The sequence below is a fragment of the Apium graveolens genome, chromosome 8, assembly GCF_009905375.1.
Source record: "Apium graveolens cultivar Ventura chromosome 8, ASM990537v1, whole genome shotgun sequence".
Taxonomy (NCBI): domain Eukaryota; kingdom Viridiplantae; phylum Streptophyta; class Magnoliopsida; order Apiales; family Apiaceae; genus Apium; species Apium graveolens.
Window position 1 is genome coordinate 50,926,126 of NC_133654.1, and position 27,399 is coordinate 50,953,524.

The following is a 27,399-nucleotide window of genomic DNA, read 5'->3' on the forward strand; positions in this document are numbered from 1 at the left end:
CTTCAGATTTGGCTTCTTTTTCTTCACCATCTCATATGGTGTTTTTCCTTACTTGTTAATGAGTGTTGCATTTTGAGTAAAACAAGCAGTCTGCACAGCTTCAACCCAGAAATAGGTTGGAAGCTTTGCTTCTTCAAGCATTGTATGTGCAGCTTCAATGAGAGTTCTATTCTTCCTTTCAACAACTCCATTTTGCTGTGGAGTTCCAGGAGCAGAAAATTCCTGCTTAATTCCATGGTTTTTGCAGAACTCTTCCATTATCAAATTCTTGAACTCAGTGTCATTATCACTCCTTATGGTTTTCACAGAATCTTTGACCAATTTATCCAGATGTTTGACATGATCAATTAAGATAGATGCAGTTTCACTTTTTGTGTGCAAGAAATACACCCACGTGTATCTGGTGAACTCATCCACTATGACCAAAACATATTTCTTCCTTGCAATAGACATGACATTCACTGGACCAAATATATCAACATGTAGTAGATGATAAGGCTCAAGAATTGATGATTCAGTCTTGCTCTTGAATGAAGATTTTCTTTGTTTGGCCTTCTGACAAGAATCACAAAGGCCATCAGGAGCAAATACTGACTTTGGCAGTCCTCTCACAAGATCTTTCTTGACTAGTTCATTTATATTGTTGAAATTTAAATGAGAGAGTTTCTTGTGCCAATTCCAGCTTTCTTCAATTGATGCTCTACTCATCAGACAGATTGCAGAACCATCAGTACTTGTTGAAAGCTTAGCTTCATAAATGTTACCATGCCTGTATCCTTTCAGAACAACTTTGCCTTTAGATTTACTCACAACTTCACAGTGTTCTTCAAAGAAATCAACATGATAACCTCTGTCACAGATTTGACTTATACTCAGCAGATTGTGTTTAAGTCCTGAGACCAGAGCTACTTCTTTAATGATGACATTCCCAAGATTGATATTGCCATATCCCAATATATTTCCAATGTTGCCATCTCCATAAGAAACACTTGGGCCAGCTTTCTCCACAAAGTCTGATAGCAGGGCCTTATTTCAAGTCATATGTCCTGAACATCCACTGTCCAGAACTAGAATATTTTTCATGTTGCCCTGCAATCATAAAGACCACTAATGATTAGTTTTAAGGACCCAGACTTGCTTGGATCCTTTGGCCTTATCAAGTTTGTTAACATTTGCAGCGGATTTAGCATCAGAGTTTATGTTAACATTTTTCTTATCAGAACTTACACTATCAGACTTTGAATCAGAATTTACACTAGAAGAAACAATGGAAACTTTCTTCAAAGAAGGTTTTATTTGATAATAATCATAGTACAAACTATGATATCCCTTACAAGTATAAATGTAATGCCATAAACTACCATAATGAAAACAAGGATTTTGTGGTTTATATCTAACAGACTGACTCTTAACTCCTGATTTTGAAGGTAAGGAGTTTATGTTCTTATTCTTCCTGCAAAAGGAAGCCAGATGGTTAGAACTTCCACAGTTATGACACGTTTTCCTAGGAGCTTCAGGAACAGGCTTATAATTATTGCTTTTATTCACACCTTCCTTTCCATTCCTATTTTTCCTAGGTGATTTTACCTTGTTTGCATTCTTCACATCTTTCAGCTTATGCTTAAGCTGCTTCTTAGTCATTAAGCCTATGTTTACTTCAGCTGTCTTTTCCTGTTTTTGTTTGTCAGAAGTTAATTCCTCTTTAACTTCTGATTTCTCATTATCAGACTTTATAGTTACAAACTTAACAGGTTTTAACTTTGGCTTTTGCTTAACAACAGGCTTAATTTCTACAGTTCCTTTATCATTCTTATCCTCTTCATAACCTAAGCCCTCTTTCCAATTTTCATTACTTAGCAAATTTTGAGTTGTTCTGCCAGAGTTAGTCCAAGTCCTGATAATCTCTCTTTCCTTTTCTAACTCAGTTTTTAGAGATTCATTCATTTTTAGCACTTCATCCCTAACATAAAAAGCATCATCTCTATCCTTCTGAGTTTGATGGAACATAACTAACTCTTTTTCTAAGAAATCATTTCTTTTCTTAAAAGCAAGATTTTCAGAAGTTAATCTTTCACATGTTAAAGTTTGATCTCTATAACTAACAAACATGGTTTTAAGATATCTTCTCAACTCATTAATATCATCAGTATGAAAAGCATCAGTAGTCTGAGGTACCTTTGTTTCAGCAGCTTCAGAACTGCTCTCAACACTTTCTTTATCAGCATTTGCCATTAAAGCATAGTTCTCCTCACTTTCAGAGCTGAGGTGTCTGTCCAGCTTTTCTTCTTTGTGATAAGAGCCTTGCCTTTGTCACCCTTCACTTTCTTGCAATCAGGAGATATGTGGCCTTTCTCACCACAGTTATAGCATTTGACATTGGTATAATCTCCTCTATCAGACTTTCCTCCTCTGCCCTCAGATCTTCTGAAATTCTTCTTATCAGAACTTGTGCCTTTCCTGGAAAACTTCTTTCCCTTCCTGAACTTCCTGTATGCAATCTTTGTGATCCCTTTCACCATAAGAGCACACAGCTTCATCATCTCCTCATCAGCATCAGTCTCAGGCAAGCTTTCAGAATCTGAGTCATCATCACTTTTAGAACTTGATGACTCAGTATCAGACTCTGTGAAAAGAGCTTTACCCTTGTCTTTCCTTAAGGTAGCTGCCTTGGGGGATTCTTCTTCAGCCTTAAGAACAACTGTCCTTGACTTTCCTCCTTTCCTCTTGCTTCTTTGTTCCATCTCAAGTTCATGAGTCTTGAGCATTCCATAAATTTCATCAAGAGTTGTTTCATCAAGATTGTAGTTGTCTCTTATTGTTGTTGCCTTCAAATCCCAACATTCAGGAAGAGCTAACAGAAATTTAAGGTTTGAATCTTCAAGATCATACTCCTTATCAACCAATGACAAATCATTCAAGAGTTTGACAAATCTATCATATAAATCAGTCAATGACTCATTTGCCTTTGAGTCAAAGTGTTCATACTCTTGAGTGAGTATTGTCTTCCTGTTCTTCTTAATTGTATCAGTTCCCTGACACCTTGTTTCCAGAGCATCCCATATCTCCTTAGCAGTCTTGCAGTTAATTACCCTGTTTGACATTACACTATCAATGGCACTATGCAGTAAGTGTCGTACCTTAGCATCCTTAGCAATTGATGTGATATCTTCAGCAGTATAATCACTCTTCTCCTTTGGTACGGTCTTTGCTGCTTCACCTGCAACTGCAACTGCCAGCTTGGTTGGTTTGTGAGGCCCTTCCTTGATTCTATCAAGATATTCTGGATCTGTTGCTTCCAGGAACATGGTCATCCTTACCTTCCATATGGGATATTTAGATGGTCTCAGTATGGGAACTCTGATGGTCTCATACCGACTTTGAATTTGTGTTTTTGGTGGTTCTTCAGTTTTGGTAGGCTTAGTTGCAGTTTCTATGTCAGACATGATTGTGTTTGGATCTTAAACTGTATGTGCGTTAACAGATAAGCTCTGATACCACTTGTTAGGTCACACACACTGTAGAGGGGGTGAATACAGTGTAAAGTACAATCAAATCGAACTTTAATATCTCAAGTAACAGAAAACAAACTTTATTGAAACAATAAACTCTGTTACAGTATGAAACTGTTACCTCTCAGTGATGAACAAATATCACGAGAGCTGCTAGGGTTACAATAAATAATCTTCTAGAATATGATAACACTTATAGTGTAAACCCTATGTCTGTGTTTATATACTACACAGTTACAAGATAATCGCTAATTGATATGGAATATAATTCTGCTTCCTAAAATATATCAATCAGATATCTTTTCTTCCAAGTATTCTATTCTTCATAGAATTCCTTCTTCATGCATATCTCTTCTTATGTTTATCTCGATCTTCTTTCCTTTAATCAGCTACTGTCCTTATCTGAACATCCTTCAGCACTTAAGTTCTGATATCCATCTTCTGATGATTATCTCCTGATAATATAAGTACTGATATCCTTAAGTCCTGACTTCCAGTAGTACTGATTTATCCTGTTTAAGTAAGATCTGAAAACTAAACATAAATCATATTAGCCATGACATTATCAAATATATCTAACAATATATATATATATGGTCGTTTTGATATAAAACCGACGTCTGCAATAGCGCAGAACATTTTAAAAATCATAAATGCTGAAAAAGAAAATTTATTAAAATCGGATAATTGTTTCTCACTGTATTCAAAACTCTTTTTTGATATTTTTGAGCGAAATGCTTCAGCAATACTTTGAATTTTGACGAGGATAAAACTCGTAAAACAGTGTTTACGGAAATATCATAAACAACAATAACAAGAAGCAATAATTATGGATTGAATTGTAAACTTTATTCAGAATCGAACTCTTGATATTAATACTCATTTTGTTGTCATATCAAATTAGATATCACTACGAACTTTGATGCTCACAACATCCCATACTGAAGTCAACACCAATCATCTGTACTAATACCACCTTTGATATTTAACAACAAACTAAGATTCCATAAAATCAGAAACTGAATCAAAACTGCATTTCATCTTTTATCCGAAAACAGAAACAGTTGATAAATCATTTATTTATAAGATTATCAAAAGCAATATAATAATTTAGATTGGAATCCTCGAACGACGGTGTGTTGCCGCTGGTGATCAGCCGCGGAGCAACACCGGTATGCCGAAGCATATCCAACTAAACAAATGGGGCACCCAAGGCACATATCGGCCTAAAGGTATTATATCCTGTATACTACCTAAATCTCCGCTGGACTGCCGCCACCACCTCTTACGCAACCATCCAATCTTAAAACATTTTATTGAAAGGGGTCATAATACTCGACACCCTTATAAACTTTTATTCCCCCATTTACTTGGGCAGGAATACTCGCAAAACCAACTCATTTTTCTCAAAACCCAAAACATTTATAAATTCATTCATTTGATAAGTAAAATCACTTAGCTATTCTGAATATAGAATAGCAGAAGAATATTTGCATAAAGAGAATTATTTAATTCAGCGATATATAAAACATTTATCTATTTTGAGCTGAGAATAGGGAAAACCATACTTGCATGAAAAGATTTAAAATAAATATCACTTGAACAATAAGTGATGATAGAGATACTTGCCTTTGAGATTTAGCAGTTAGTCACACTCGCAAAAACATATATATTCTGACATTCTCTCTCAAAACATCTCCATCTTTCTCTTCAACACTTTACTGATATGCTGCTCCTGCGATTGCTAGAAGCCAAATACCCAATACCATTTTATCTTACTCTTTATCCAACGTCTTATCCTGATCAACTCGAATGATCTGCATCTATAATTAAAAGATAACACTTTAGTCGTCTAAAACGATAATTACTCGACGAACTGCGCGTCAAAATCCTATCGTCTACCCATACGATAGCCCGCACATAATTATAACAGTCAAACACAAGAATTTTGACTCACAAACGCACGTAATTCATATAGCACATAAACACATAATTCACGTATCGCATAATTCATATAACATATGATTTGGTTCGTCAAAACATTTGACTCAGCACTTTTAGAATCGAAATCGGGTCAAAATACGTCTTTTTGGTAAATACGCGGCTCAGAATTAACTTGCAAAAGAAGCGACCTTTCTAAACAAAAGGATCCGGGTCTCGAAAGTATTTTTAATGAAAGCAGAATATTTTTCTGAGTCTAGAGGCGTTCGATTCGTATTAAACGAACGAACGGTCTATTTTCTAAGAATAAAATAAGAATAATTCAATTAATAATAATATTAATTGAATATTCAATACCTTTATATAATTTTAAAAGCTCAAAATAATTTTTAGAATATTATTTGGCTCAATTATAAATAATTACACTTCATTCAACTATTTATAAATAAAAGTAATTGATTAAATGAGTTAATCAATTAATTAAATGAATAAATAATTAATCAAAACAAATTATAAATAATTGAATCAAATTATGATTTTCAAAAATAATAAAAGATACTAATTTGAAATTGAAATAAATATTTTAGAAAAAATTTCGAAATAACGTCTTTGTAGAATGGACTTTTCCCGGGGTTAGATACCCTCAAAATCAATTGTAAACAATACAATCTAACTATACTCTAATAAAATCAATAAATTTAAAAGACATCATAATATATATTTGCACATATAAACACGCCAAAAACGAAAAACATGGTTAATAGTGACTTCTACAGCAACTTCTAAAAATTATGTAATAAATATATAAACACTAACATGCTATAATATACTAAAATATGAAAGCAGAAATTCGAAATCGTTACCCAAAATAAATTACAATCACCCCGAAGAGAATATTTGATGTCCGGAAAATATCTCCAGAAAAATCCGAAATTGATAGCGATAGATATATACACACTGAGATGGCATGTGGAATAATCACCGCCTCTAAACTCTTTTTTTATGCCCCGAAAATAAATTAAAACCGAAAATATGCTCCGCAAATTTTCTTCTCAAAACCTTGCAATATATATACCTATGCGTAGGTATCGAAGCGCTGATCGTTCATATATATAACAATTGAAATTTGGTTATACGGTTTGTAAGATATGAATTTTTGAAAATTAAAAGTAAATAAATATGTACGATAAAGAGAGACCGAAGCGAGATAGAGGAGACGTAAAGGAAATAGAAGGAGAAAGGGATTGCGGGTAAACAAATAAAAAGGGGGGGTGGTTTGCCGGTGTGGGGGGGGGTGTGGCTGGTTGATTAGCTTAAACGTTTTTTTAACTAAAAATTAAAACAAGATTTAAACAATTAGCCCAAAATTAATAATTAGCTGTAAATAATATTTAATCAAATAAATATAAAATTTATATCAAAATTTCCCAAAATTTATGAATATTTCAAAAATATACAAATATAAAATATTTAAAAGTCCCACGATTTTATAAAAATAAAAGTACAATTTTTTTGGGGTTTGACGTCCCGATAGGGGCCCGATCCGATAATTTTTATGAAACCAAAATACTCCTAAAATCTCGGAATATTTAAAAACTAATAAAGTAAAAATTTTATAATTTTTAAAACATTTATCAATCGCACGTCATATCCGCATTTTACGATTTAAAGAACAAACGTGCGGGTAAATATAACCCGAAAAATTTCTGAAATAATTTTAAAATTCTCAAAATATTCAAATACTAATAAAATATAAGTTTCATGATTTTTGAAATATTCTGGAATTTAATACTGAATTTACACTTATATATCGGATCAAAAAATAGATTACTTAGCCGCTAAGTAACTATAAAAACGATACAATTTAATACCAGATTTGGATAATTATCAAAACTGAGCTTCTTATAAAACACCTTATGAGAAAATAATGTAAAAAATATTCCGTCTCTCGAGAATACGGGTTTTATTTATCTACCGAAATGATTAGCGTATCGAAAATTTTGCGCTGGGACGCGCACGGGTCAAACCGTACTCCGGATTGAAAAAGTTAAAATACGGAAAATGTCCGGAATTACTAGATTAGGTTAAGGAGTTTTCCGAAGAGTTTCAGGTTGTAAAAACGCATAAACGGTTGAAGTTGGACGATTCCCGGCTTTATAAAATAATTTTATAATTACTCAGAAAATAATTATTAAATCTATAAATCCTTATAAAATCATTTAACACTCCAAAAATTATCAGAAAAAATACAATAATTATATATACTTTATTCTGGACATATAAAAATAAAAATACTTACACTTTATCACATATAAACACCCAAATATAAATACCAATCATGAGATAATTCATCAAAATTCCCATAATAATCATATAATAATTAGTTATTGATAAAAATAATTATATGATATTTCCCGAATATTATAAAATAATTTAAATTTACCGATATAAATAAGATCGGCTTTCAAATAACTTTTGAAACTAATACATTTAAGTAAATATTTTCAGAAATTAAGAAGGATCGATATAACACTTAACATTTAGCACATAACTATTTAATAACACAAACTCGTCAAACAAGAATAAAATATCCACCATTTTATTCCTTATAAATCATAAAAGCACATATATTTATATTCAAATAATAATTATAATAATTTTAAAAATACGGAATATTACAGACAGGGTGAAAATCAAAGAAGCCCTAAGAATAAGGTTAGAGAGGTGAGTGTTTTCCAGCCTAGCCACACTGCAACTTCTCAACAAACTGTAGTGCTTAAAAAGGACTTAAGCTCATTACTAGTTGCATCCTCCCAAAAGGATGTGACTATTGAACAAAGCTTTCAGCCAAGAGCACAAGCCAAGAGAGTAAGGGACTATAACTCACCCCAAACTTATGCCAGAAAGAAGAAATCTAAACCAACCGGGGATACATAGGGAACACACATAGTGCAAACTGGAGCTAAAGACCCAGTCACTACACCTTCTCAAAGTTAGATTGATGTGGCTCCAATAAATGTGGAGTCACAGCCAAAATCTTTAACAATTGAAGCACCTGAAACACCAAATTCACCCACACACTCACTGGATGTTGACATGATCAGTATATTACTTCCAAATTCTCCATCTTTAACTCTTGTGGAGAAGCCAAAAATCCAAGCAAGTGAGCATCATCATTTAGATGATTTGTTGGCTCACTTGCCATTTCTTTCTGAGTCCGTTGAGACATCTGTGCCTAAATTTTCATCAATCTGCACAGAGTCTATAATAGTCTCCACTCCAAACTCATTCATTTCTTCTATCCCGATGGATATTCATCATCCGCCGAGTAGTGATTGTATCCTGACGGATAAGACTAACAGCAGTCATCCGTTGGATAGCCATTCTACTATCTCGATGGATATTCATCATCCGTCGGCTGTCTCTGCATAACTTTAAATTTCTTCAATTTTTACAAGTGCAGAAGACTTAGTGGTAGTGCAATCACTCTTAGGACTGAGGGAAGGGAGTGAATTGAGTGAGAGTCTGGGTTGCTCCCAGGAAAAAGGAGAGATAATGAGTGAACAAATACAGTCCATTTCTTCAGGACTGGCAAAAGTGAGTGAGATGAGTCCCACCTTAGATGGTGAAGGTGAGGGTGGAAAGCCAAGCGGAGCCCTTGATGCAAGAACAGAGAGATCATGAGAGAAATGCAGGTACAGGATAAGTAAGGGTGGACATCATTGTTAGTGAGTCAATGAATGTCAATGAAGCAAACAGAGAGGAACTATCTCAGCATAGTTAAGCTGTTATATATTCCACCTCTTTGGATGCTGAGACATTTACTCATCCTGTTCCAGCATATCAATTTTTGGCTGGACAGGGCAATGAAAATGCAGAAAGGATGCTAAATTTGGTGCACACCGTAAATGTGGTGAACACCACCCAATCCATGCAAAGAGAAAAGGATGCCATCACATCTTTGCCTTCTACAGCTTGTAATGACAAAGATTATGAAGCTAGTTGATCAGAACAATTTTTGGTGATGATATTTAAGAGCAGTCACTGGGCATAAGGGGAGAAGTAGGCCCTAGTTCCAGATCTGGTATGCCATCTTGGGCATTTTTAAAGAAATGCGATGAACATTATTTCAAGACCACCCTCATTCAACTCATCAGTCAGACACAATCTGCTCTTCAATCAACAACAAATGCCAGAACCAAGAAGCTTCTACAAGAACACCTTGCTTCTCTTTAATTACAACAAATCCAAGGCTTTCAACACAGTCAGAATGTCACTTCTATCAAAAATGAGGTTGATCAAATGAAGAAGGACATTTCTGAAAGATTGGATGCTAAACTTCCAGAACCCATTATGATTGATATTAAAATACATCTAAGGAAGAACTCTGATCTTGCTACTCAAGTGGATTTCTTGGATAAAAGGATGACTGGTATGGAAGCTTCTCTAACAGTTATCCATCAACATCAAGCACAGCAAGCAGAGTTGCTTCAAAAGCTAGTGACAACACAAACCTTTTCCTCTACTCTACTTGCTGATAACAAAATGGGGGAGAAACAAAGCACTATTGTCCCAATCAGTCAAGAGGGATCAAGAAGTGAGGGGGAGCAGAAAGTGCTAAACATCCAAGTCAGCAAAGTAACTGTGCCAACAATTGCTTTCACAAAGCCACCCTGCCATGGACAACATTGACATGATAAATCTAGCAGCAGCAAAACTAAACACAGATGACAAACGGCTAAAGATTGATGTAGCAGCAGCTGAGAAGGAGTTAAAAGCAAAATGGAGGAAAATAGATGCAGAAATTTAACAAAAACTTGGACCAATTTAGAAGCCAGACAAAACATTCATTTATCACTCTCAAGTCAAGAATATTTATGTGAATGAAATGAGTATGAATTATCTGGAAAAAGGCCAAACATCTTGCATCAAATCTCCAAAAGCAGATCTAATCATGAAGCCTAAAAGGAACTACTCAAAGTTCTCAGACAAAAATCTTATGGATATTGTGTATGAGACACCTAGGCCAGATGAGAAGAATCTGTTGGCTAGGTCAATTGCATTTTACAAAGATCCAGTAGATTTAGCACTCAAAAGAAGATCAGCCAAGATTTACAGAAATGGTAAGGAAATTTGTGTGGTGGCTGGACACCCTATGTTTGTGGAAACTAAAAAGGAAGAGAAGGAAAGAATTGTTGGAATTTACGGATGAGCGGAAGCGTGAAATAACATTTATTCCGTAAAAACCATATACCGCACATATAGAAAAACGTATAAAAGGGAAAAACTGAGGAATCGTAACCATACCTTGTGAATCGAAGCTTTATAAAAATGGAGTGCTAGCAGTTGTTCCTCAGTGTGTGAAGCACTCTACCGGTATCCACCAAGAACGATCCTCTTCGATGAACCTTTTTATAAAACTGAGCTTTTATAAAAAATGGAGTTTTTGGGAGAGAGAGATAGAAGAAGAAGATGGAGGCTAGGGTTTTCACAAAACCAAAATTGTGTGTTATATCAAAAAGAGCCATCCATCTCATTCTATTTATAGGTCTCTCCTAGGGTTTTATAATATATCTTTATATATATATATATATATATATATATATATATATATATATATTAACCCCCACATTTTATCTTCATAAAATGCTTTAATAATAATTAAAACTATTTTAATCATTATTTCTTTTTCTTAACTATTTAGAAAATAATTCTCTCTCTCATTATTTCATCATAGAAAATATTCTTTTATGGTGTGACCCTGTAGGTTCAATATTATGCCGGTAGTAGAAATAAATAATAATAAACTTTTATTAATTATTTACATGAATACTAAAATTCACTAAATATAATTAACTGATTAATTATATTTATTCTACATCGTGAGTGATGCTTCTCAACATATCGCTACTATCCGGATAATATGAATTCACTGCTTAGAATACCAAGAACCTGTCAGTGAATAGTTACCGTACAATCAATTCCTTCTACCCTCCAATGTCCTGATTAAATATAAGGCATGGATCTTGTGTCAAGCCTATCTAATTTAATCATTTGCTTTCCCATTCACTATGCTCAGTTCTATGTAAATTAGAAACTCCTTTCTAATTTCATTCACTCTGGCCAGAGATTCCTGAACTAGCATAAGTGGATCAGCTTTGAACATTCTCTTCCTTCACTGGAAGGGGTAGATCCTTTATTGATCATACACTATCTTCGTGTACAAATTCCTATACCCAGTAGAGCCCTAATAATTGTCCCTGGAGACTAAGAACTAAACCAAAGCATAGTTCAGTGTACACAAGAAGACTATGATGACCTCAAGTCTAAGGATACGTGTACAACTATCACTATGTGAACAACTGCTGACACGTGAGTGAACTCCATCAGTTGTTCAGCTGTGCGAGTCATGTTCAGTGAACTTATTCTATAATAAGCACCTACATACTAGCTATAGTGTCACCACACAAATATCTATGAGAACAGACATCCTTCAGAATGAAGCAAGCATAGTATGTACCGATCTTTGCGGATTATTAATGTAACACCCCCAAATCCGGGGTCGGGGATCCGGGTTGTCACGAGTTCCATTTCCCTTAATAACACCCAATCTTAATAAATAATCAACTACTCTGTACTGTGACCCCATAATAAACACACACACCACAAGTTATAGTCTCAGAGATGAACACTCAAAAATAACACAAGTCCTTATATTCCACAATTATAAACCGTTACACCTTAAAAAGGTTCTGAATAAATTTACATATTCCTTGCCATTATTATAATTCATATTATACATAAGTTTGGTTCATCAATAGTTGAAAACCTAGCCTATTGGTAGCTCCTACCTCAGCTACGGCGGCATCAACGCTTTCAGAAGACTGCAGAACATTTTCTAACCGCTTGCGAATCGGGAGCTTGGTCCTGTTCATCTTTTCTATCTGTTGTTGTGTGATGAAAGAAGAAAGCAAGGGTGAGCAGCAAGCCCACCAAAATAATATGTATAATGATTAACAATATATGAGCCTTCTCATAGTACTCATGAAAGTCTTGGTCAAAAAAAATGAACCAAGTTTGATATCTTAATGCGATGAAATCACAAAATATTCAGTATATATACATATATACTTTTCAAAATCTTGGAAGTCCTCTTCCATGCATAATATACACAGAGTTCCAGTTTATAACTGTATAAAAATATCGTTGCAAGGTGATCTCATATATCTACCCTTGTCTCAACGTTTCTCTGAAAATCTTTGATATGCATAAGATAATCATTAACTAGATATAAGTTGAAAATATGAAGTTATAAGATACCCCAATATACTTATATCTTTTTCAAATATTACTTGAACTACCACCGTTCAAGTTATAATCAGTTCAAAAGTTCATCACATAGATGAGACTACAAGACAAGATTTGAATAGATTCAATCTTTGAATATCATTATAAATAATGAAGTTACGAGATACTTCATTAAATCCCGATATATATATATATACACCTATATATATACATTTCATACACTCCTTCAAAACCTCTGTTATGAAAATTATAAACAGAGTTGCAATATCCAATGAATTTGGAAAGGAGAAAACCTTGGCATAAACCTGATATCTTGCTAATTAGGCAAAGATACCAATAACTAACCTTTTCTACTAGTAGATGGACGAATTCCCCACTGGTCATCACCCTGGCCGCAATAGGACCTTATGCTGGACTGCCACTCAGCCACTTACGCATTTGATGGACTCCCACTGAGCCACTTACACTTTCATGGACGCCCACTGAGCCCATGTTGCTTATGCCGAGTCAAATAGATGAACTTACTTCCCGAACGATGGGCAAGTAATCAAGATATTTTCTCAAAACACAACCTCGTTGCGAATGTAAAATACACCACTGAGCCGGATCCCTCAAGTTTTGAACGAGTATTTAAATCCCCTTTAAAAGGAAGATCTTAAGTATAAAAATGAGTTTTGGGATCCGCTCTAACTTTTAAAAATCATTTTGAAGACTCGAAAATACTTTAAAGAGTGTTTGGAGTAATGCTGATTTAATGAAATAAATCAGTCCCAATATATTAGAAAATATCTGAATATTATTATTTAAATAATATTCCCATAAAGAATAATCTTTATAAAAATAATTGAAGTAGAAGTTTTAAAACTAATACTTGAAATGAGTATTAAATAACCAAAGATATACTTATACGAAAGTACTATCTTTATTTGAATAATCAAAGATAAGTTTGACTATCGACACCTTATTCTTTAATAAAATAAAGAACATATCTCAGCAAATAATCGGAGTCATAGATCCTCAAATGAATATTCAAATAATATTCATTAAATAATATAAACTGAGTCATAAGCCCTCGAATGAATATTCAAATAATATTCAATAAATAATATAAAAGAGTCATAAGCCCTCGAATGAATATTCAAATAATATTCAAATAATAAAATAAAAGGAGTCAAAAGTCCTCGAATGAATATTCAAAATAATATTCATTTAATAAAATAAAGAAGTCATAAGCCCTCGAATGAATATTCAAAATAATATTCATTTAATAAAATAAAGAAGTCATAAGCCCTCGAATGAATATTCAAAATAATATTCATTTAATAAAATAAAGAAGTCATAAGCCCTCGAATGAATATTCGTAATAATATTCATTAAATAAAATAAAGGAGTCATAAGCCCTCGAATGAATATTCGTAATAATATTCATTAAATAAAATAAAGAAGTCATAAGCCCTCGAATGAATATTCGTAATAATATTCATTTAATAAAATAAAGGAGTCATAAGCCCTCAAATGAATATTCGTAATAATATTCATTAAATAAAATAAAGTTATCGAATAAACCTTATTCGATTAATAGTTTTAAAAACTATATCAATATATATATATATAAATATATATTATACTCGGGAGTCTCGCCTCCCGGTTTTAGAAAAAGTTCACCTTTTGATCCCCTATACTAAGAGTATACGCAAATACCGCTTATCTCTAGCATAGGTATTATCAACTGAATCAACAGATATATGTATCAAGAATACGAAACAGGCATGCATATATACCATATCACATGCAACAATATATCGCAAGAATTTTCTAATTAACCATCATGCATCTATCGCAAGATAATGCATATACATATGTATACATCACAACAACAGTATAACGGGTAGAAAACTTACCTGAGCGACTGGGGGTTACAAATGGCTCGGGACGAGTCTGGTAACCTATAAACAACAAGTAAGTTGGAATTAAACCAAAGTCACTTGTAAATCTATACTTTAACCAACTTAGACTCTAACGCTTGCTTTGCGCTTACTGATTCTCTTAAGTCACTCGAGTACCCTCGGCTCCACCATTTTTAATAATTTAACCATTACGAGTTTTAAGGCGATTCCTTCGCGAGTGTCTTACCAACTGCCTAACACACTTAACATAATTTTTTCATACACTAATTAACCCTTTAAGGTCCTTAACCAAGGTTTCAAAGTAAGGCGAGGGGTAATGGTTCGGTCGCGAAACGCCGTTACTTAAAACGGTCATTTCTCCTAAACCGTACATCGGAATCGAACGAACTACATATCAAAACGAAGCTCGTAACATGAACTATCTAAAAATGGCAATGGTAAAAACCTAGAAGGGAGTTCTCGGGTCCTAATGTTATGAACAAAAGCAGTCTAAATTAAATCGGACATTATGACGGCTATGTTTACGCGATTTCCCAAAGTTTTACCATTCCAAATCATATCAATCCAACTACCAATCAACAACAACTCAATATACACATCAATGCTACTGATTTCAGTCATAATAATCTCAAGGATATCAATCCAATCATATATTATAACATCTCCAAATTCAACTAAACTACTTAACAATTAAGCTCGAATCATGCTTATCATTCAAATTACTACTCATCCATCCAAACCATCTCCAAACTTCAACATTCAAACTTATTACTAAAGGGTGTGAAGATTTATACCTTACTTGGGAGGTGTTAAGTTTCTAGGAAGCCTTAGGGAGCCTCCTACAAGCTTGATCTTTCCAAAGAAATCAAGAACACAAAGTTAGGCTTTGAAGTTTCTAAAAGTCCGATTTAAAGAACTGTAAAAATGAGGGTCTTACCGTGCTTATTTGGAAGATACTTGTGAACAAGAGTTGTAGGAAATCTCAATACCTTTCCAACGAGCTATAGAACACAACTTTTGAGTGAGTATTGAAGGAGATATGGCAGTTTGAAGTTACTGGGTTTGTTTTAGCCGAGAGCTTTCTTCTTGAAATGGGAAAGTCAACTTCTAATTTTTGTGTTTTATGATATTTGCTTGGTTGCTTCTCCTTTTTGGCCTTGGAAAATGTTTTAGCTTTTTACCATGGTAAATTTTACATGGCCCAAAATCAACCAACAAAACAAAACCCCTTGTCATGCTTATGTCATCTTGCACATGTCATAATGCTTCCACTTGTCCACACCTTGTTGGTTTGATGACATCATCATCCCTAACCTCCTTGATTAACTCCTAATTGCTTGCCTAATGACCGCTGATCTATTATACGGTTCGCTTAACTTTCATTTTCGTTTATCGTTTGAGGGATCATACCCGGGATCTTATTACTTAGGTTTCTTTAACCTTTCTCAATATATTATATTCCTTTCATGATCCTCTCTTATAATCCTTGAATTTAAATCCTTTTTATTCTGTTACCTTATACTCAATTCTTTCTGTTTCTGGTAGATTTTCGGGAAAAATCAAAGTGTTCGGAATTGGATTCTGACGATCTTTACATACACTTATATACCATATAGAGTACTAATAAAATCTCAGAATATCCATAACAGAACCCTACATAGTGTGGCATGAAAAGTTTTCTCATTCAAAAAAAACACTATTCATAAGGGTTTCAAAAATTTCCAAAAATTGGGGTTATTACAGTCTCCCCTCCTTAAAAGGATTCCGTCCCGGAATCAGATAGAAAATGAATAGAGTTACTTTCTTAGCATTACACTTTCTAACTCTCAAGTAAATTTTCCCACATTGTGGTTCTTCCATCAAAGTCTGAATAGTTTGATATCCCTTCTCCTAAGCACTTGTTCCTTTTTCAATCTATAACCCTTCCGGGTTGCTCCATATAGGTTACGTCTGGTTGCATGTCTATGCGCTCATATGCCCCTATTTATCTGGCATCCGAATTACACTTCCTTAACATTAATACGTGAAACACGTTATGACTTGCTACATGTTCTGGGGTAAGGCTAGCTCATATGCTAACTTCCCAATACTTCTTAATATATCCAAGGGTCCGACAAATTGTGGACTTAGCTTTCCTTTCTTTCCGAATCTCATCAATCCTTTCCAAGGGTTTCCAAGGGGATACCTTTAACAACACTAGGTCCCCTACTTCCTATTCTTTGTCCTTTCGTGTCAAATCAACATACTTCTTATGTCCATCTTGGGTTACTACCAGCCGTCCTCTGATTAGATCTATTATATCCTTGGTCCTTTGGACTACTGTGGGTCCGAGCATCTTGCGCTCTACAACTTCATCCTAACATAAGGGAGATCGATATTGTCTTCCCTCAAGGATCTCATAAGGCGACAACTCGATAATGACATAAGATCTATTGTCGTTAGAAAACTCAATCCGTGTTAAGTGATCATTCCAATTTCTTTCAAGTCTATTGCACAGACTCTCATTATAGCTTTTAGCATTAGAGCTTTTGCTTCTCAATACCCATTCTTTTCCAGTTCGTAATCGCTACTACCTTCCGTTCCTAATATTATACTGGTTATACTTTTGCTCGTTAGCGTTCTATAACCTTTTAATAACCTCGTCAACCTTAGTATCATGAATGTGTTTCCATTCCGCATACCACCACAACTTTACTACTCCTTTTTCAGCTGCTTCTATCTTCGAAAGCTTAGTCCTTCATATAGAAGTAAAATAATTTATTGAGAGATCACTATGATCATGAACACTTGTTACATTGCATAGTTAGTACAGAAGGTGGCCAGCCTTTAGTACTTGATAAGCAATTAAACAATATATGGTATCCTACTAGGCTTCTATCACACAGATAGATAGTCATTCAGCAATACCTCCCCTTCTGGAAGGGTTTTTCTTCTCAGCTTATATGAAATAAAAAGAAGAGAAAAGAACGAATTGAAGAGAATTGTATATGTGAAAAAAAAAATATACTGCCACCAAATATCTGGCTTGGAACCTACCTCTGAACTATAGAGGTTTGATATAGGAGAACAAAACATATGTGTATTTATATCAACATCAAGTATTATAGCATCGCATTTTACATGCTTAAATATTTACTATTCCATCCATCATTCTATGGACCCATGCTCTTGCTCGAGCTTATACACAATCACCTTTGAAACTCCCTCGACATCGAAAATCGAATCTGGGTTTTCATTCTAGACATCACCGTTACTAAAATTCTATGCTTGCACTGCAACCTTCCTCGTATAGTAATACGACTCTCTATTGATAAGAAGGAATAAGTATTCAATAGGTAGATAATCGACTTAATTAGTCTATCAATGATAACTTATACATCACCACAACCCGATTAGTGGTACTTAATCTCAAGATACATTCCAATACAACTCTTACGGTTGTAATTAATTGGCTCATTACCCGCAGAATCATTCCTGCACTACTAGGGTCCATCATTGACCTACTGTAGTCATTCATTTTCCATGAAGTCTTAATAGCTAACCATACGGAGTCCATACATCTCGTATCAAATTCTTCTAAGGAGGTAACATGATCACCGTTCATGATTCATGAAGAACACTCCTGAACTTGACGTACATATGACATGAAGCAGATAAAATTGCAGAAGAGTTTCAATGAAAGCAACGATAGCAGGTTGATACCATTATTAACCATATGTCTTTATTAGGAGACATGAAGCTCAAAGGTTCATTTAGTCCTTTCGTAACATGGTCCTGGCTTATCTTAAGATATGACCCTCTAAGATAGATAGCCCGCTCACGGTGATTACAAAAATTAATCTTTACACAACTACTATCACGGTTGAGTATCGCACAATCATCAGAAGGAATGTCAATCTTCCACACCATAATACAACCTTCACAGCCTTAACCATTATCACTATATTCCTCTGGCACGAGTGCCTATAATTGTCCTCTTACACTTAAAGTGTCGGCCACCTCTTTGGCCTTTCCTGATAGTAAAATTTCCTTACAGTAAATGTCATTTTAACCACCTCCAAATAATTTTCTAACTCATTTCAATCACAGCTTATGTGAAGATGTTTTCCTTAAAATCTGATAAGTAAAAAAAATATCACCATTTTTCTATAAGTTATTGCCTCAGTCTTTAGAGGTTAATCACTGTCACGACTGACTCTCAATCATACTTAGAACATCTTTTATCTTAAGTCCTAATTGCCCTGAACAATTTCGACCATTACTGGTTCGATCCATACTTTCTCGTGGTGTAACACGTGCCCCACTTGGCATCATTATAATTACGTCACATTTCCTTTATCAACATTTCTATTCTTGAGAATTTTGAATATTACCTTTCTCTTTGTAAAACCTCTAAGGTTATCCTCGAATCGTTCCTCCTGTATTCCCTAGATACAGGGCATATCAAGATACCATTTATTAATACCAGAATCATTGTCTATATACTTCTGGGAAATTTCTCCACTGATTCTTAAAGGTTGTTATTACCTTAATCCTTTCCAATTCATACTTTCAAAACTAACACTATCCCTATTAAGGGTGAAATTCCAACCTTTATGCATTCCCCGAGGATTCATTATAAGTTACCGATGTTCTATCCTTAATTCCACCTTTAAAAGGTACATGCATCCTTCCATGGATAAATCAAGTCATATATCCCTGATAAGGGTATCTTATTCAATCATTCCCACCTCGATAGTATATGCCTAATTTCACAATAACATCTGTATTCAAAATGAGGTCAATCAATATGGCCTCCAAAAGATAAGAACGGTTATCCGCTTTTCTTGCCTGATTCAGTAATGATAACAGGGATGTTCTAGAAGATGTTTATCGTGTTCAACGTGAACCTTTTAGTTCTAACTACTCATTTACCTCTTTTATTTATCTCAACAGTCATCTCAATGTTGGGATATATTTCATACCTGGCGTCTCCCTTTCTGGGTATCATGCCCCCGGTCTTACACTTCACATTCTTGAAGGTCACTTCCTTCATCCAATTTTCCTAATTTCTTACTTTCTTGTCTCCTTAGTCCATCCGTGTTTCCTTATTAATCAATCAATCTATCTCAAATTTTCATCGAATATTGTCAACTTCAAGGGAATTAACTTTACATATCGCTTACGCCTTCAAACCTTGAATTTATCTCATGATCAGTCACCATCGCGCTGATGATGACACACTTCTCTATATTTATTGCAAGGGTTTCTTAGGGTTTCCCATACCTAACTCCCTTATAACTTCTCAACTCTATTTCCTTTATATCCCTTTATACTCCTTCCCTTTTCAGTCTTTTATTTTCGTTTCCATTACAACCATTACATGAACCAACACAACATAAACATTGCTTTCAAACATCCCGTCATTCTGGATTCGTGTCCTCAGAACGAATCTTGACAACTTTTACAACTTAGATTTATAATTCATCATACTCGTCCGCTTTTGTTCTGGCTCTAAAGCTTTTACACTACCTCCATAACCTTGGGAAGTACTTTCCCGAAAACAAGTGTCTGAACTTTAATCAGTTTATTATAATCTCTTGCTCTGTGCCTTCCTTGGTCTTTCACCAGCGGGTGGCCTCTCTCTTAGGAGGGTAAGTGACAAAAACAGTCTTTTGTGGTTCGTCAATCATTCAGAATCTCAAATGATTCCTCTATTTACTTTAGCCAGGCTCTTGCCTCGACTAGGTCAACCTATTCCTTGGAACTCTGAGAGCTTAGAGACTTAAAGGTCCTGAAAGAATTTCCTATCGCATTGTTTCCTCAATGTGGTGGTTGGGGATAATAGTCTAAGTTCTGTCTAGACAGGTCCATAAATTGCCGTATAGGAGTACCGTCTCGGGTCTCCTTTCCTTACTCGACTTTCTGTTTCCTTAGTATGAAATGTTTCAACCTTCTCCCATAATCGGGGTTATCTTATACATTAAAAACCTTATTTTCTACTCTATTATGTTATGGGTTCTTTCTTTCTTGATGGCAACCTCCCTGACTATCACATTCAGGGTTTGCCCTAAATCTTATTCCTCAAACTATGGCTCTCATCTAAGTTCTCATCCTTAAGCTCTTGAACTTTCGGAACCCAAATTCTATAGGAATACCTCATTATTCCCTTATCATCTTTCTCGGTATTAATCTCATATTTATTTGTTGGCTCTCTGCCTTCATTCATCACCTTTTTCTGGCACAATATGCTCTTTTCCAATAATTCGGTCTCTATTGCAATCTCAAACAGCTTTTCGGTACCGGCTCCGGTTACCTTCACTTCTATTTCCATTTTCTCAAAATCTCTTATAAACTCTCTCAAAGACATTATCATCTTGAGTCTCTCCTTTTTACTAAGGGCATCAGCCACCACATTAGCTTTCCCCGAATGATAAAGAATCTCATAATCGTAATCCTTGATTAGCTCTGACCACCTCATTTGGCACATGTTGAGCTCTTTTCTGCGTGAAAATGTACTAGAGCACTTATGGCTTAGGTAATTCTCGCAATTCTCTCCATACAAGTAGTGCCTCCAATCTTTAGGGCAAAACTATTGCTATGAGCCCAAGCTCATAGGTAGGGATATCGAATTTTATATTCCCTTAATTATCTTGACGCGTACGCGATTACCTTGCTGTGCTGTATAAGAAGCACCCTAATTCCTTATGCGAAGCGTCACTACACTTCACAAAATCTCATTTTCCATCTGGCAACGCCAACATAGGGAACGTCACCAACCTTTGCTTCGGTTCTTAAAAGTTGTTCTCGCATTTCTCTGTCCATTCGAACTTCTCAGTCTTACGAGTAAGCCGCGTTAAAGGGGCTACTATCTTTACAAACTTGAATGAACCTCTGGTAGTGACCGGCCAATCCTACCTCTGGGAGTTGCCCTAACCATGGTCATCAATTCCTCAGTGGTCCTTTATTCATTCTTGTCAGGATCCTTCACGGGATCCTCCTCAGCAACAATCCCTTCTAGGACAACATCCTCAACCGCTACATCCTCAATATCAACATCATCCGGTCCTGCGTTAGGACGCTCTATCGGATCCACAATCCGATCTTCAATTAGTAATAAAACATCATCGCGCTGTTATTCCTCAACCTCAGGGTTCGGAGTCCCGCTACCATATACGATAACTAACTACGCTTCTATCACGATATTTATAAGGGTTCCCATAAGGGTTTTAACTGTCAGTACTACGTTAGGTAGCCCGACTATGAACTTGGCAAGAGTTCTTATTATCTTAGTTATTATCTTAACGTCACATCATCTCTGAGGTTTATAACGCTTAGCTCTGATACCACTTCTGTAACACCCCCAAATCCGGGGTCGGGGATCCGGGTTGTCACGAGTTCCATTTCCCTTAATAACACCCAATCTTAATAAATAATCAACTACTCTGTACTGTGACCCCACAATAAACACACACACCACAAGTTATAGTCTCAGAGATGAACACTCAAAAATAACACAAGTCCTTATATTCCACAATTATAAACCGTTACACCTTAAAAAGGTTCTAAATAAATTTACATATTCCTTGCCATTATTACAATTCATATTATACATAAGTTTGGTTCATCAATAGTTGAAAACCTAGCCTATTGGTAGTTCCTACCTCAGCTACGGCGGCATCAACGCTTTCAGAAGACTGCGGAACATTTTCTAACCGCTTGCGAATCGGGAGCTTGGTCCTGTTCATCTTTTCTATCTGTTGTTGTGTGATGAAAGAAGAAAGCAAGGGTGAGCAGCAAGCCCACCAAAATAATATGTATAATGATTAACAATATATGAGCCTTCTCATAGTACTCATGAAAGTCTTGGTCAAAAGAAATGAACCAAGTTTGATATCTTAATGCGATGAAGTCGCAAAATATTCAGTATATATACATATATACTTTTCAAAATCTTGGAAGTCCTCTTCCATGCATAATATACACAGAGTTCCAGTTTATAACTGTATAAAAATATCGTTGCAAGGTGATCTCATATATCTACCCTTGTCTCAACGTTTTTATGAAAATCTTTGATATGCATAAGATAATCATTAACTAGATATAAGTTGAAAATATGAAGTTACAAGATACCCCAATATACTTATATCTTTTTCAAATATTACTTGAACTACCACCGTTCAAGTTATAATCAGTTCAAAAGTTCATCACATAGATGAGACTACAAGACAAGATTTGAATAGATTCAATCTTTGAATATCATTATAAATAATGAAGTTACGAGATACTTCATTAAATCCCGATATATATATACACCTATATATATACATTTCATACACTCCTTGAAAACCTCTGTTATGAAAATTATAAACAGAGTTGCAATATCCAATGAATTTGGAAAGGAGAAAACCTTGGCATAAACCTGATATCTTGCTAATCAGGCAAAGATACCAATAAGTAACCTTTTCTACTAGTAGATGGACAAATTCCCCACTGGTCATCACCCTGGCCGCAATAGGACCTTATGCTAGACTGCCACTCAGCCACTTACGCATTTGATGGACTCCCACTGAGCCACTTACACTTTCATGGACGCCCACTGAGCCCATGTTGCTTATGCCGACTCAAATAGATGAACTTACTTCCCGAACGATGGGCAAGTAATCAAGATGTTTTCCCAAAACACAACCTCGTTGCGAATGTCAAATACACCACTGAGCCGGATCCCTCAAGTTTTGAACGAGTATTTAAATCCCCTTTAAAAGGAAGATCTTAAGTATAAAAATGAGTTTTGGGATCCGCTCTAACTTTTAAAAATCATTTTGAAGACTCGAAAACACTTTAAAGAGTGTTTGGAGTAATGCTGATTTAATGAAATAAATCAGTCCCAATATATTAGAAAATATCTGAATATTATTATTTAAATAATATTCCCATAAAGAATAATCTTTATAAAAATAATTGAAGTAGATGTTTTAAAACTTATACTTGAAATGAGAATTAAATAACCAAAGATATACTTATACGAAAGTACTATCTTTATTTGAATAATCAAAGATAAGTTTGACTATCGACACCTTATTCTTTAATAAAATAAAGAACATATCTCAGCAAATAATCGGAGTCATAGATCCTCAAATGAATATTCAAATAATATTCATTAAATAATATAAACTGAGTCATAAGCCCTCGAATGAATATTCAAATAATATTCAATAAATAATATAAAAGAGTCATAAGCCCTCGAATGAATATTCAAATAATATTCAAATAATAAAATAAAAGGAGTCATAAGTCCTCGAATGAATATTCAAAATAATATTCATTTAATAAAATAAAGAAGTCATAAGCCCTCGAATGAATATTCAAAATAATATTCATTTAATAAAATAAAGAAGTCATAAGCCCTCGAATGAATATTCAAAATAATATTCATTAAATAAAATAAAGGAGTCATAAGCCCTCGAATGAATATTCGTAATAATATTCATTAAATAAAATAAAGAAGTCATAAGCCCTCGAATGAATATTCGTAATAATATTCATTTAATAAAATAAAGGAGTCATAAGCCCTCAAATGAATATTCGTAATAATATTCATTAAATAAAATAAAGTTATCGAATAAACCTTATTCGATTAGTAGTTTTAAAAACTATATCAATATATATATATATATATATATATAAATATATATTATACTCGGGAGTCTCGCCTCCCGGTTTTAGAAAAAGTTCACCTTTTGATCCCCTATACTAAGGGTATACGCAAATACCGCTTATCTCTAGCATAGGTATTATCAACTGAATCAACAGATATATGTATCAAGAATACGAAACAGGCATGCATATATACCATATCACATGCAACAATATATCGCAAGAATTTGCTATTTAACCATCATGCATCTATCACAAGATAATGCATAGACATATGTATACATCACAACAACAGTATAACGGGTAGAAAACTTGCCTGAGCGACTGGGGGTTACAAATGGCTCGGGACGAGTCTGGTAACCTATAAACAACAAGTAAGTTGGAATTAAACCAAAGTCACTTGTAAATCTATACTTTAACCAACTTAGACTCTAACGCTTGCTTTGTGCTTACTGATTCTCTTAAGTCACTCGAGTACCCTCGGCTCCACCATTTTTAATAATTTAACCATTACGAGTTTTAAGGCGATTCCTTCACGAGTGTCTTACCAACTGCCTAACACACTTAACATAATTGTTTCATACACTAATTAACCCTTTAAGGTCCTTAACCAAGGTTTCAAAGTAAGGCGAGGGGTAATGGTTCGGTCGCGAAACGCCGTTACTTAAAACGGTCATTTCTCCTAAACCGTACATCGGAATCAAACGAACTACATATCAAAACGAAGCTCGTAACATGAACTATCTAAACATGCAATGGTCAAAACCTAGCAGGGAGTTCTCGGGTCCTAATGTTATGAACAAAAGCAGTCTAAAGTAAATCGGACATTACGACGGCTATGTTTACGCGATTTCCCAAATTTTTACCATTCCAAATCATATCAATCCAACTACCAATCAACAACAACTCAATATACACATCAATGCTACTGATTTCAGTCATAATAAGCTCAAGGATATCAATCCAATCATATATTATAACATCTCCAAATTCAACTAAACTACTTAACAATTAAGCTCGAATCATGCTTATCATTCAAATTACTACTCATCCATCCAAACCATCTCCAAACTTCAACATTCAAACTTATTACTAAAGGGTGTGAAGATTTATACCTTCCTTGGGAGGTGTTAATTTTCTAGGAAGCCTTAGGGAGCCTCCTACAAGCTTGATCTTTCCAAAGAAATCAAGAACACAAAGTTAGGCTTTGAAGTTTCTAAAAGTCCGATTTAAAGAACTGTAAAAATGAGGGTCTTACCTTGCTTATTTGCAAGAGACTTGTGAATAAGAGTTGTAGGACATCTCAATACCTTTCCAACGAGCTATAGAACACAACTTTTGAGTGAGTATTGAAGGAGATATGGCAGTTTGAAGTTGCTGGGTTTGTTTTAGCCGAGAGCTTTCTTCTTGAAATGGGAAAGTCAACTTCTAATTTTTGTGTTTTATGATATTTGCTTGGTTGCTTCTCCTTTTTGGCCTTGGAAAATGTTTTAGCTTTTTACCATGGTAAATTTTATATGGCCCAAAATCAACCAACAAAACAAAACCCCTTGTCATGCTTATGTCATCTTGCACATGTCATAATGCTTCCACTTGTCCACACCTTGTTGGTTTGATGACATCATCATCCCTAACCTCCTTGATTAACTCTATTGCTTGCCTAATGACCGCTGATCTGTTATACGGTTCGCTTAACTTTCGTTTTCGTTTATCGTTTGAGGGATCATACCCGGGATCTTATTACTTAGGTTTCTTTAACCTTTCTCAATACATTATATTCCTTTCATGATCCTCTCTTATAATCCTTGAATTTAAATCATTTTTATTCTGTTACCTTATACTCAATTCTTTCTGTATCTGGTAGATTTTCGGGAAAAATCAAAGTGTTCAGAATTTGATTCTGACGATCTTTACATACACTTATATACCATATAGAGTACTAATAAAATCTCAGAATATCCATAACAGAACCCCTACATAGTGTGGCATGAAAAGTTTTCTCATTCAGCAAAAACACTATTCATAAGGGTTTCAAAAATTTCCAAAAATTGGGGTTATTACAATTAATTACCAGTTAGTAATCCTATGACCGGGAACTATTTAAGTTTAGAGTTATCATCTTTTAGGTCTCACTATTATGATCTCATCATAATCCATAAAAAGCTTTACTCTAAACTATGGTATATCTTATTTAAACATTTAAATAGATAGAGCCCGTAATAAAAACAAAATAAGTCTTTTATTAATTATCAATGAAATTAAAACAGATTACATAAAAGTTATTCCTAAATCCTCATACGTGATTGGACTTAGGACATATCTCTTTCAAGAATAAGGAAAAAAAGAAGCAAGTTGCTCTGGATGCTAAGAATCTCAAACAAAAGAAGAAGCAAGCTGTTATCTTAGCCAAACTTCAAGTTGTGAAGACCACAACTGAGATTTCTGCACAACCATATATAGTTACTGAACCTCAAGATCAAAAATTGCAAGATGAACCATAACAGAAAAGAAGATTCAAATACAAGCTCCACTCCAAAAGAAAATTGGACTTTAGTGATGAGGAAATGGAAGACTATGTTCCCAAAAAGCCTACAACTTCAACTCAGACATCAAAACCCTCAGTGGTATTTGAAGAATTCAAGGTGGTGGATCCAACTAGGAACATTCATGGTGAGCCCATTATTCCTAACGATGAGCCAGTAGACTGGGATAGTTTGCCAATTCCTGAGCTAAATTTTCCTATCTTCAACAAGCCAAAGAAGATAAAGACTAGGCAAGCAAGAAAGTGAAGCCTGTGACTCTTAGATCCAAGACCCTAACCAAATCTCAATCTATAGTCAACAATGGAGATTTGCTTTACATCTGTGACATCAAGGAGTTCTCTGACATAAACCTCTACTTAGATAAATTGGAAGAAGTAAGAGGAATTGATGCTCACATACATCTTCCTGAAAGGCTGGTGTTTAAATATAAGGGAGGAAAAGAGATAATATGGCCACTTCACAGAATTCTTCTCGAAAGCCAAGCTATTCTAATAAAGATCTACTCATCTTTTAAAAAGAACTTTGGATACAATGTGACTGCAAGGAGATTAGTTC